The sequence below is a fragment of the Adiantum capillus-veneris genome, chromosome 4 (assembly GCF_014529385.1).
Source record: "Adiantum capillus-veneris isolate H3 chromosome 4, ASM1452938v2, whole genome shotgun sequence".
Taxonomy (NCBI): Eukaryota; Viridiplantae; Streptophyta; class Polypodiopsida; order Polypodiales; family Pteridaceae; genus Adiantum; species Adiantum capillus-veneris.
The window spans coordinates 52,455,357-52,467,967 of NC_140934.1; positions in this window are offsets into that span (position 1 = coordinate 52,455,357).

The following is a 12,611-nucleotide window of genomic DNA, read 5'->3' on the forward strand; positions in this document are numbered from 1 at the left end:
TAGAGCTCCTATCCCATTTTGCCTCATGTAGTTCTTAGGTTGACGCCTGATGATGGACACACAATGGAAATTTTGAGAAAAAAACTATTCTCCCCTTCCTTGCCTTGCCTCGAAAATGAGATACCTTGAAATAATTCATAAGTGCAATCTTGTTTCAAATTGAGAAGTTTGTCAATACCAAATGATTCTTTGGTCAGGCTATTACACATCCACAAAACAGATCATCAAAACTTGATGGATAATTCAATGAAAGGAGGATTACAAGCATATTACTTTGACATAGCATAAATTAAAATTTGAAAAATAATGCAATGGATTAATTACCAATTATCTTGCATCAAGGGACCCGTTTCCTTGGCTACAATGTATAGTTGTTGCTCAATGATCATTATCCTCGATGATCAATGTAGGAAAGTGTTGAAGAACATAGTCTTCTCACTCCCAAGTAGCATCAGTATGTAGAAGGTCTTTTTAGGAAACTAGAAATTCTTGGAGGATACAATTTTTTAGTTGTTTCTCTCTCTCTCTCTCTCTCTCTCATCTAGTATTCTGCCTAGACTATGGTCATACTCTATTGATTTTTGTAAAAGAACAGTTTCATTAATTACATTTTCTTCATTAGAAATAAATCCTTTTCAATGTACTAACATGAAACACTAGATAAACCTGGCATTGTGGAGGTAGCTCTGGTTGATATGCTAAGTCACTAGGTTTTTTAATAATCTTCCAAGGACCACAATACCTTGGTGAAAGCTTGTGATGCCTTCCTATCAACAAAGAAGAAGACTTTGAGGAAAGTTGGAGAAACACTTTTTCTTTCTTCAAAGGCCCTAAATAACCACTTCTGATTTGCATAACTTTTACCCCTATCAGGTGCTTACTAAATCCTTTTCTTGGCTAAAGTTAGTATGCCTTGCATCTTGGTAAGAAAACTTGTGTTAAGGCGGTTACGCCGCTAGCGGAAGCTAAATAGCGAGAACTCAACCAACAACAGAATTTGTCAGACGAGGACGAAGCTTGACCCGCAGTAGCATGGAAACAACTAGGTGGGTGTCAAATCACCTACTCGACCTTCTAATGACAATCACTACTAAGGAAATCAAATCTAAGTTCTAGAATACGCAAGTGACTGAAATCCGTACTACGAATGAATGCTATACGAAACAAGATCTAGAATCATTGAATCGATCTCAAACTCAAGGGGAAGTCTATACACTAGGTAAGAACAACACCCTAAAGACTTGAACTGCAAAATCAACCTATAACCACTCCGTGCGGTAAACGCGTATGAAGACAGGCCGAAAAATACAGGTGATCGAAACTTGACCCCAATGGTACTAATGTGTAGCTCTACTCGTTGTGGTTCTATAGATATGCTGCACGCTCCATTCCGACACACGAGTTGGAAGAAAACTCACACCGAAGCTCGTAGGAACTTACCACACATAGAAGCCGATAGCGCGCACTCTTGGTATCTGTGCGTAGCTCTCGCCGTTGCTAACACAATGGCGGTGTCGCTTCTCCAATGGCAGCTCCGTAGCTCGCGTAGCAAGTAGATAAGACTCTCTCTCTCTCTCTCACTCTCTCTCAGACACAGTCACGGCGCTCAAAAACTCACTTTGATTAATAATCTGAATCCCCTTAGGTTACAAAAACTTTGGCTTATATACCTCAGCCTTGGAGGTGAGAACATCTCTAACTAATTACATCAGCAAGTGAAATTACTTCGGGATTACAAGCTGGAAACTCAATTGAGTCCCGTTACTTAATGAATGGCTCCAATCAAAATCAATGTCGGAAAGACATTTATTACAATCAATGGTTACAAAAATGATGAGTGTGAGCAAAAATGTGGGTGTGATCCTATGCTGGCTCAACACTCCCCCCCTCCGCGTTCATGTCGTCCCTGACATGACTTTTATGCTTGGTCAATAAAGTCCTGTCGTCTTGAGCATCTGCAAATGTGATTCGTATCGTAGGTTGCCGATGGTCAAGGTTGGGCTGAATATTTTGCTTTCATGGGTGAAAAAGCCGGTGTAGAAAGCTTCTTCGAATGTTTGCATGTGGAAGCTAGGCAAAAACATAATCCTCTGGTATAGGAGGTGCAACACTTTTGGAGAAGGCTGCAATGAAAGATCATATATCATATCAGTCACTGTGTCGGCCGTCGATAGTAGACTCGAGGTCGTGGCTTTATCTGACGTAAACACTTCAATGCAAGCTAAGAGAGTCCTGCAGATTTTCTTGAGCATCTGACACGAAAGGTCAGGAGAGCCAGTAAAGAGCTTGATGGTGCCCGTTAGGGTTTTCACCATGTAGGCTTTACCTATTCTCTCTCCTGCCTTTGGTCCTGGCATCCTTGGGTAATTAAGCCAATTTGGCTTCTTTTCTGCAATCCTGCCATGCTCTTTCCAGCTTCTGACTCTTGGCACCGGGCAGAAGGTTGCATTCTCCCAAATCTCCTTTGGTGCCTCCACCAAGTAGATGAGGTAGGCTGGGTATTTGTTCAGCCAACCTTTCCTCCATCTAGGCTGCGAATCTACAATTTTCTTTGATTGTTCCTCTTTTGTGATGTCGCCTTGGTAAAGAGCGACATACTGCTCCTCCTCTATTCTCTTTTTCGTTTTTATCACTTCAAACTTCATCAAAGGGAAAGGCAGGCTGGGTTGCATCCACTCTTCATGGAGCACTTTTGTGTCTAATCCCTGAAGTCTAATGGAGATTAGGAGTCTCCTCTCCCATTACATTTCCGCCTTGGCACTCTCCTCTGTTGACTTTGCTATTTGGTCATGGAGCCTTTGTTCTTCTCCTTCAGAGATTCCTCTCCCATTCCATTTCCGCCTTGGCACTCTCCTCTGTTGACTTTGCTATTTGGTCATGGAGCCTTTGTTCTTCTCCTTCAGAGATTCCTGAAGTCGAGGCCACCTCGTGAACTGGGGCTAGATCTTCAATTATGGTTGCCTCTCCAGTTTCTGGTAGCTCTATGGCTGCTCCACCTGATTCTTCTTGTGGTGTCTCTGTCTCTCTTCTTTGTTGCTCTTGTAGATCTTGGAGCTGTTTGCGGAGGGTCTCATTCTCTGTTCTTAGTGTTTGATTTTCTAAAGTGAGCCTCTCCTCTGCTGCCAATGATCCCTCCGCAATGTGCAACCTTTGCACTTGCTCTAATCTTAGCTCTCTTTGTAAGCTTCGGACCTGGTCTTCCAGAGCTGGTACAAGAGCTCCCTCTTGTTCGGTTCCTGCTCTGCTAGCTCTAGGGGTAGTCCTGAGTCTAGTGATTGTTCTTTCTTGGAGCTCGACTCTTTCCCTTAGCTCAATGAGCTCATCTTTAGCCGCCTCCAAGTCGTCTTCCATCCGCTCCCTTGCTTCCTGTGCACTTGTTACTTCTCTTGAAGCCTCGGCTAGCTGGAGTATCAAGCCATCTCTCTTGTTTTCCGCGTCGTAGAGTGATGCTTTATGACTTTCAGATTCAGTCATAGCATCCTCTAATTTCCTCTGCAACTCGGCTTCCCTTTGTTTGGCTGTCTCAATCTCCACTTCCTTTGCCTTGGATCTTTCTTTGATCTTGCTGAGCAGTTCATGCACCATGTGCATGTCTTTTTCATCTTCATCTGTCAACTCTAAAGCTTTTTCTGTCACCACCTCCATTGGCTTTGGCTCTTCTAGTACGTTCTGTTAGTCCAGTTTCTCTTCACTTTCTTTTGTACTCCTTGTTTTTTCCTCCGTCCCTCTCCAATCATCTTGTTTTTGTAGGGTGATCCCATAGACTGCCTCAAGGGCCTCTTCTTCAGTGTACCCTATCGCTACCAGATCCTCATAATCGTTTTTCTTTTCCTGAATTGGATCTATCTCCTTTTCCTTGGTCCCGGCCACCGGCTTTTCCATACCAGCCGTGTCCATCTCTACTGTGGTCTCTTCCACAATGATTTCCGTCTTCTTCGGGCTTGGTACATCAGTAAAGGAGGGCTGATTGTCCTCAGTCATCTTGGATTTCCCTTTGTTTGGTTGTCCGTCTTTCTCTTGAGGTTCAGTAGACTCATCTACTTTCTTCTTCCCCTTGTCATCCTTTTTCAGCTCAGCTTTTAAAAGCTGTACTTCCTCTTCAGTGTATGGCTTGACAGGTTGCTGCTCCAGTATAGCCTCTGACTCCTCATAAGCTCTAATATATTGATCATATTGATCAACATGTGGCCTGGCTGAGCTAGTTCCGACTTTAGTGGGGTCTGGAACCCACTTTTCTTCAAAGTCCCCTTTTAGAGCTCTTTCCGCTCTAAATTGCTCCACCAGTCTTTCCATTCTTGCCGCTTTCTGACTTTTGATTTGCTTGGGAGCAACCTTCTTCTTTGCTTTCTTCATAAGCGGCTCATCCACATCCTCTTCAGGTTCTGAAACTATTTCTAGTTTCCTGCGTGCTCTTGTGGACGCCCTCTTGGATACTTCAGGCTGTTCTTCCTTCTCATCGGCTTCTCTAAGCCACTCATTCTGGGAGGGAACCTTTGGCCATTGATCTCTGGCTCCAATAGCTTCATAAGCTATTCTTGTCAGAACTTCAGCTCCTCCTATATACTTTGGCTTCTCGTTGTGCATGGCAATTACTTGCTCGTGGATGTGTTGAGCGTAATTCACCTCTTTTGGCATATTGCTCTTCAATGCCCATGTGATGGTAGTTGCAATGGCATGGGGTGGTGTCGTATACTTTTGCGGTCTTTTACTGCAAATATGGAGAAATTGGTTGTACAGTCGGCAAAGGGTTGCCGCTCTTTGGTCTGCCCTATCTCCATAAGTTGCATTCTGTTTCTTGGACCCATAAACCTCTATAGCCTCCCTTCTTTCCCTGACAGAGCTCCCTTTGTTGTGCAGCTTCAATGCATTTGCAATGAGCTGTGGAGTGATCTGTACCTCTACTTTCTCTCCATCTATTGCTGTCAATGTGGCTTTCCCATCCTTATGAATGGAGGTTGCCAACTCATACACTCTTCTTGTATCTACACCTGATGGTCTCGAGGTGAAGAATCTGTGCAAGTCTGCCCTTTCCAGGTACCTGCTGATGTTCTGTGACCTGCTATAATCCACCAATTCTTGTGGGATCATTGGTATATCCACCGCTTGCCCTTTAGGATCTCTGAAAGTCCCCTGGTAGATCTTTATTCCCTCTTGTTCCAGTACTGCTTCCTCCACCCAAGTTTTGGTTGGCTTGAGGGTTTCTGCTGGAATGTCAAAGGGTTCTGCTTCTGCAAGAGCATCTTTGATTGTCGGTCTTTTTCTCTTTGTTGCTGATGACTTGGCGGAATCCATGGATCCTGTAACTCCAATTTCAGAAGTTAGCGTCTTTTTAGTACTGAAAGCCGAAATGAAGCTTTTAACTATTCAAATGACTTGAAAATTGAAACATGAGCTATTCAGGGCCTAAGGATGCAGGGTAGGTGAAAAAATATGCAAACTGGGCTCAAAATCATGCTGGAGACATCATACGCGTATGATGTCTTTTGTGTCAAAATGACTTCATATTGGTTGTGCTTGTAGCTGATAGTGTATACATGAGTATCCTATGCTTGGATTTGAGTTTGGATACCATTTGGTCAAGTTTATGCCAGTTTAGTCCAGTTCAGGCTCTAGGCAAAATTTTGAAAGGGAATTGGATTTTATGATCCAAATTGGATAAAACTTGGTGGTTCACCTTCAAATGGCATGTAGATCACTTCTGTTTGGTGGTTGAAGCCCTGAGGTGCCAAAATCACATAATAAGACATCATACGCGTATGATGTCTTTTAGTGTATTTTTGGACCAAATTTCTCTATAAGCTTGGATTTGGCTTTAGATAGGCTTATTCAGTGGATTTTTGAAGTTTGGATAGATTTTGGGCTAAAAATGGCTCTGGAGACATCATACGCGTATGATGTCTTTTGTGTCAATTTTGCATGGGATTGGTTCTGTGGACTCCCCATGTACTAGTGAAGGACTGTCCCTACTCAAATCTTGGTTTGGACTTGAGTATGTTGAATTTGGGCTAAAATAGGCTTTGGATGAAGGATTTTCCCTCAATTGGGCTAATGGGGTGATCCACTTGACCAAATGGTTCCAAACTTCATATGTAGCATGTATTAGATATATATAATGGATGTATGATGTCAAATGAGCAGTTTTGGCTCTGTAAGTGTAAATAGACATCATACGCGTATGATGTCTTTTGTGTCAAAATGGTGCTTTTTGGTTCCAGATAGCTTATAGATGTGTTAATCAACAATCCTACAAAGTTTCAATGAGTTTGGAGTTATTTTGACAAAATTAGGACCAAAAATCAATTTTATGGCCTACTTTGCGTCTTTTTGGTTTCCTTGGGTTTTCTAACTCCAATTCTCATGATACTTGGTTCATAGGATGTGATTAACATGTGGAATGAGGCTATGCACTCAAATGTTGAAATGGATGTGAAAATCATGCTGTGAGACATCATACGCGTATGATGTCTTTTCTTGAAATGTTGGTCTTTTTGTGCAAAGAATGCTTTGTGCTAGTGCCCTAAGCCCTGCTAACTAGTTTTCAACTTAAAAAGTCATCAGTTTAGCTAAAAAGCCCCCTTATAGGCATTTCAGTCTCCAAAGTCGTCTTTTTGCCTTGGAGTTGAATTTCTTCAACTTTTCTTCTCGAGAGTTGCATTTCCAGCTCATTGGATATGTTGTGAAGCCACCTATTTGGTTGAACTTGACTTTGGCTCCCCGTTCTCCATCTTTCTCCATTTGGTTGCCCGAAAGCGTCTTTTTCACCATCGGTAAGTGAATCAGCTTTCTTTTGGGTTTTGCTTGCAAACATAAGTCATCCATGTATATTTGAAGCTGCTTGTGAAGTTTCATGTCATTTGGTCGTCAATTTTAGCCGTTATGCCAAAATTACGCTTTGTGTGTCCGCAGCCGAATTGTTTGTTCCGACCTACTTTTGGTGATCCAAACCCGGAGATACTCCATGGTTGCATTGCCCTCGATGTTGTTAAGCTTCCTGAGAAGTTTTGTGTCGTTTCGACAACTTTTTCCTGTTTGCCTCTTGCAGGCTCTGTTGACCTAGGGTGTTTCAAGTCGTTCTTTCTCGAGCTTTGAGTGTTAGAAACCCATCTTCTATACTAGGGTAACCCACCTATAAATTCTTGCAAGGTTTGGTTAGGCGGTTGTGCCACTACCTAGCGTTCTTCCCCATTCCCCGTCTGCTCTTGTTTCTTGGTTTTGGTCAGTTTTCGCGACAAAAGTTAATGATAAGCATCAAAAGCTTATGGCAACGAGTCTACCTCTCATGTCTGGTGTCCTCTGAGCTCTCGTAGCAGTCGTAGAAGGCTGTAGAAGGTTGGATGCTCCTGTGTGCTCTTTGCTCTCTCCAAGAAGGTAATAGTGGAAATGAGCTTGAAAGTGATGTGAAAAATACTTAACTTCGGGCTTCCCGGATCACTTGTTACCAAATTTGACATGTGCTCCTATCTCGTCGTGAAATGCACTTTAGGATTTGAAATTTCTCAATTTGGACTCCGTTTGACCTGTTTCTGAGAAATCTGTCCACTTTGCCAAAATTCTGTCATTTCGGGCTTTCCACAACTTTTTCAGAATTGTACCCAATTTTTACCATGGGTTGCCCTTGACATTAGGACCATCACCGTCTATTCTTTTCTTTTTTCCGATCTCATTTCACCTGCTTTTTTATTTTTCTTTTACTTTTATTAAGAAAATCATAAAAAATAAAGAAAAATAGCAAATTGAAGCCAAAAAATTCCAAACATACACAATAAATAGCTGGTAACCCTGTGTATATGAATATACACTTATTTGTGATTTCTGGACTTGGATTACCACTTTTTCCACTTTTTAGCTCCAAAAACACTCTTATTTAGTGATATTTACACTTCTAGAGACCCAAATTCATCATTTGATCTCTTCTTGTTGCAAAACAAGGTATATAAGGGCATAAATATTATCAATATCCGCAATCAAACATAAAAATTGCAAAATCATGTAAGACACTGCCCTTGTAATATAATTTTTGTTTTTCTTTGTTTTTGTCGCTAGTAGCTGCTTTGTAGCTCCTATATACCTGTATACCTCCCTCCCTCCTAGTCTGAGTCCTCCCGGACGACTATGAAGTGTCTGTGGGCGAAGCATTGTAGTTGTTTTGGTCATAAGTTCCCAATGCAATTGTAGAGCGATGATACAACAGTCTTTCCAATAAAGCTGCTCTTTGTTTGATTGAAGGATTGGTGGTCGGGTTTTGGGTTGGTTTTGGCACTTCGGTAGTAGAATCAGTAGATGGATTCTTCTTTACTTTGTTGTTCTTTTTTACAATCCAAATCTGCTTCCGCTTCACTTGTGCTTGCCACAAACTCTTTGCGACCCAAACCTGCTTTGTTCTTTGTGTTGATTTCCTCGCTTGAAATACCTAGGAGTTTCCGTTGATTGTACTGAAGGGAGTTCCTGTTTACAAAATTTGGGATCCAAATTTGCTTGCTATAGCTTTGTGCCGTCATGAACTTCTTTGGAATCCAGATCTGTTTCACTGTCCTTGATTGTCTGGAATCACTCTGTTGTCTGGTATTGAAGACTCTGTTTTCCACCTTTGTGTTCTCTGGCACAACCTTTTTTGGTCTCCATACCAACTTTGACTCCGTTTTTTCCCAAGGTTGAGCTGTTATATTATTGCTTGTCTTCCTTATCCACTGTTGAGAATTCCTCGTCGAAGAGTAATCCGGTTGTATAGAAACTTTTGGTTGCCATTGCTTCTTCTTTTTCTCTGGTTGTTGTTTACCTTTGTTCTTGGATTCTTCCTTTGGAGTTGGCTCTACTCCTTTGGTGAACTTAACTGATTGACTTTCACCTTCGTATTTGATAAGCACTGATTTAGAACTCCAGTCAATCATTGCATTGTATTGCTTCTGCCATGGTTGTCCTAGCAATAATGGATGTTGTGTAGCTTGGTCTTCAACCACGTAAAACATATGAGGATACACATACTGGTTAATCTGTATATGTAAAACTGTGCATCCGACAGTTTTGATTGAATTCTCAGAGTAACTCTTTAACTCTTGCTTGGCAGTTTGTAGTTTAGTGTCATTTGTCAATTGTCTATACAAACTGAGTGAAAGTAGGTTAGCTTGAGCTCCTGAATCCAATAGTGCTCTGGCTTTGATTTGGTTGGTTCCTACTTTGCATTCAATGATGGGTTCTTCTTTGTCATTATCCATTTCTGTTATACTGACTGCGTTTATTCGTATTGCTCCTTCATTGCGCTGTTTCTGACGTAGTAGTCTTCTTTTCTCCATTCTTTCCTTCGCCTCGGCTTGCGCTTCCTCCAAATCATTTTCTTTTTCTGGACACGCAGCTTTTCTTGATGTATTTTGAGAAGCATGTCTTGGGTTAGCGGCAAAAGATACTTTTTCACTCTGCATCCACTAATCCAATTGGGCATTTCTTCTCCGTCTAATGTAGCAAGCTTGACGGCTCCACTTGGTGATAGATCTTTAATCACCAGAGGTCCCATCCCTCGCTTTTTAAGCTTCTTAGCATGCTGTTTCAGAGTGTAAACTAGGACATAGTCCCCAACCTTAAACTCTTTAGTCCGCACATGCTTATCAAAAAATTCTTTTTGTCGCCTTTTTTGAGCGTAGATAGAAGCTACTGCTTTTAGGCGAAGCTCGTCTAGCTTTTCCAGGTCATCTATTCTATCAGAAAGCTCGTGCCCTGTCCACTCTAGATCCTTAGCCACCCTTAAGGTTGAAATCAAGAATTCTATTGGTAAGATAGCATTTAGCCCAAAAACCATGTTATATGGGGTCGTTCCTATTGATGTTTTATATGCTACCCTATATGCCCATAATGTTGAATGCAACTCTGGTCCCAGTCAGTTCTCGACTCAGATACAATCTTCGTAAGGACCGTGCATATGGTTTTGTTTGTTGCTTCAGCTTGTCCGTTTGCTTGTGGATGATACGGGGCTGATTTCCTATGGATTACCATGAATTCATCTAGAAGGATCTCTATCACTTCATTTATAAAATGTGTGCCTCGATCACTCACAATTTCTATTGGCAATCCATATCGTACAAAGACGTATTCATATAGAAATTGTGCCGTGGTCCTGGCATCTGCTTTTTGAGTTGCCTTTGCTTCGACCCACTTTGTTAGATAGTCTGTAGCCACAACGATGTATTGTGCATGAGTCTTATATGCAGGAGGTGAAATGGGTCCGACATAATCAATCCCCCATTTTGCAAAAGCTCTTGCCCCCATCATTGGTCTAAGCGGCATATCATCTCTTTTAAGTGGTACTTTGGTCCGCTGACAGTCATCGCACCGTTTAACGTATTCCTCAGCGTCCATATGTAATGTTGGCCACCATATTCCTGCGGCTAAGACAAGTTTTGCTTCTTATCACCTGAGAAATGGCCTCCACCTACTCCTCCATGAGCTTGCTCTAGGATTATCACATACTCAGACTCTGATGCGCAAATCCTAAGCTGGTTGTCTTTACCTCTCTTATAGAGTTGATCTCCTATTAAAGCGTAATCTCTAGCTTCTATCTCTACAGATTTCTGACGAGCTTTTGACGTTCCTTCTGAGAAAGTTCTATTTGTGAGATATTCAACAATATACTGACTCCATTCCGGAGCGATCGTTATCTGATATAATGTCGAATACTCTGCTGGCGGTTTCGATGAACATATAATACATACAGTGACATATTCATGTACGCTTTCTTTCATTCCTGACCAATAGACTCCCAATTGTAACAAATTCCTATATGTATTCCTTCTTGAACAATGAAATGCACATTCCTGAACATGTGCTTCGCACAGATATATATTATATTCCTCACGATTGATGCATAGTCGTAAAATATGATCATTTTCCAATTGATACAACCTTCCTGCAATCAATTGAAGATTCTTGGATTGCTGAATAGCAATATGTTTCTGGTTGTATTCTCTTCTATCAAACTCTCCTCCATAGGTTAATAGATTAACGACATTTTGAGACCACTTTGGTATCATTTCTATGTTGAACAAGTACGCGTCTGGCATGTCGTCATCTACTCCTATAGGGTCTTCTCCATTCGTCAATCGCGAAAGATGATCAGCTCTAAGATGTGTTTTTCCTTTCTTTACTACTACCGTGAAGTCGAATTCCAGTAAGATAATGAACCATCTCACTATTCTCCCGGTATTGCATGGTTTATTCACTAGGTAGAGCAAGGCTTGGTGATCCGTAAAAAACACAAACTTGTTGGCTAGAAGATAATGCCAAAATTTCTTCACAGCATATATCATTCCTAATCCTTCTCGTTCTGTTGTGGTGTAATTCTTCTCTGCATTGTTGAGCTGTCGACTGGCGTAACAGATAGGAAAATCCATGTTTCCTTCTTCTGGCTGAGCCAGAATGCATCCTATTGCATATGCCGAAGCATCTATATGCACATGAAATATCTTCTCCCAATCTGGTGATTTCAAGACTGGAGCAGTAATGAGTGCCTCTTTCAATTTCTTGAACGATTCCTCACACTCCTCTGTCCATTCAAAGTTCACTATTAGCCTGTAAAGTGGTTGGCCTATTATAGCGTACATGTAAATGAATCGTCTATAATATCCGCAATGTCCCATAAAGCTCTGTACTTGTTTCGCATTGGTTGGTCTAGGCATATCCACTATATCTTTTATCTTCTCTAAATCCGTGGATATTCCGTTTTGTGAGACAATATGTCCCAGAATTCTGCCCTGTCGGACCATAAACACACATTTCTCAGGATTGAGACAAATGCGATATGTCCTACATTTCTCAAATACTTTTCTTAGGTGTTCTAGATGCTCATCTCTCAGTAGAGAATGTACACATAAGTCATCCATGTATATTTCTAGAAACAACCTTAAGTATTCTTTGAAAGCATGCGTCATCAGCCTCTGGAAGGTTGCGGGAGCATTGGTTAGACCAAAAGGCATAACCCGATAAGCATAAATTCCCCACTCAGTTGCAAAAGCTGTTTTATGTTGATCTTCCGGTGCTATGGCTAGCTGGTTATATCCTGAAAAACCATCAAGAAAGGAGTATGCTGTTTTCCCTGATACACGCTCTAGAACATGATCAGTTATCGGCAGGGATAATTGTCCCTGATTGTTGCAGCATTCACTTTCTTTAAGTTGACACACACTCGGAGTTTTCCGTTCTTCTTGGGTACCACCACAATTGGAGATACCCAATCGGTGTGTTCAATCTCGTATATGAATTCAGCTTCCATTAGCTTATCTATCTCTTCTTTGATTCGCTTAGCAAACGTATCATTATATGTGTATGGTCTCTGTCTGCTAGGCTTTGCGTCTTGTTTCAGTGGGATTGTGTGTTGGCATATCGATGGGTCAACTCCCTTTAAGTCCTTATAAGACCATGCAAACACATCCCTATACTCTCTGAGAAGACTCAAAAGTCTCTCTTCCTCGCCTGGAGACAAATCTGTGGCTATGTACACCGGTCTAGGTGTCTCACCTGGAGCTGCTAAATCAACTTTTTTTGCATCCTCCGGTCCGTCATAAGATTCGTTCTCCCTTTTCTCTCGAATAGGTTGGGTTAATACCACCTTCCTATCCTCTATTGTG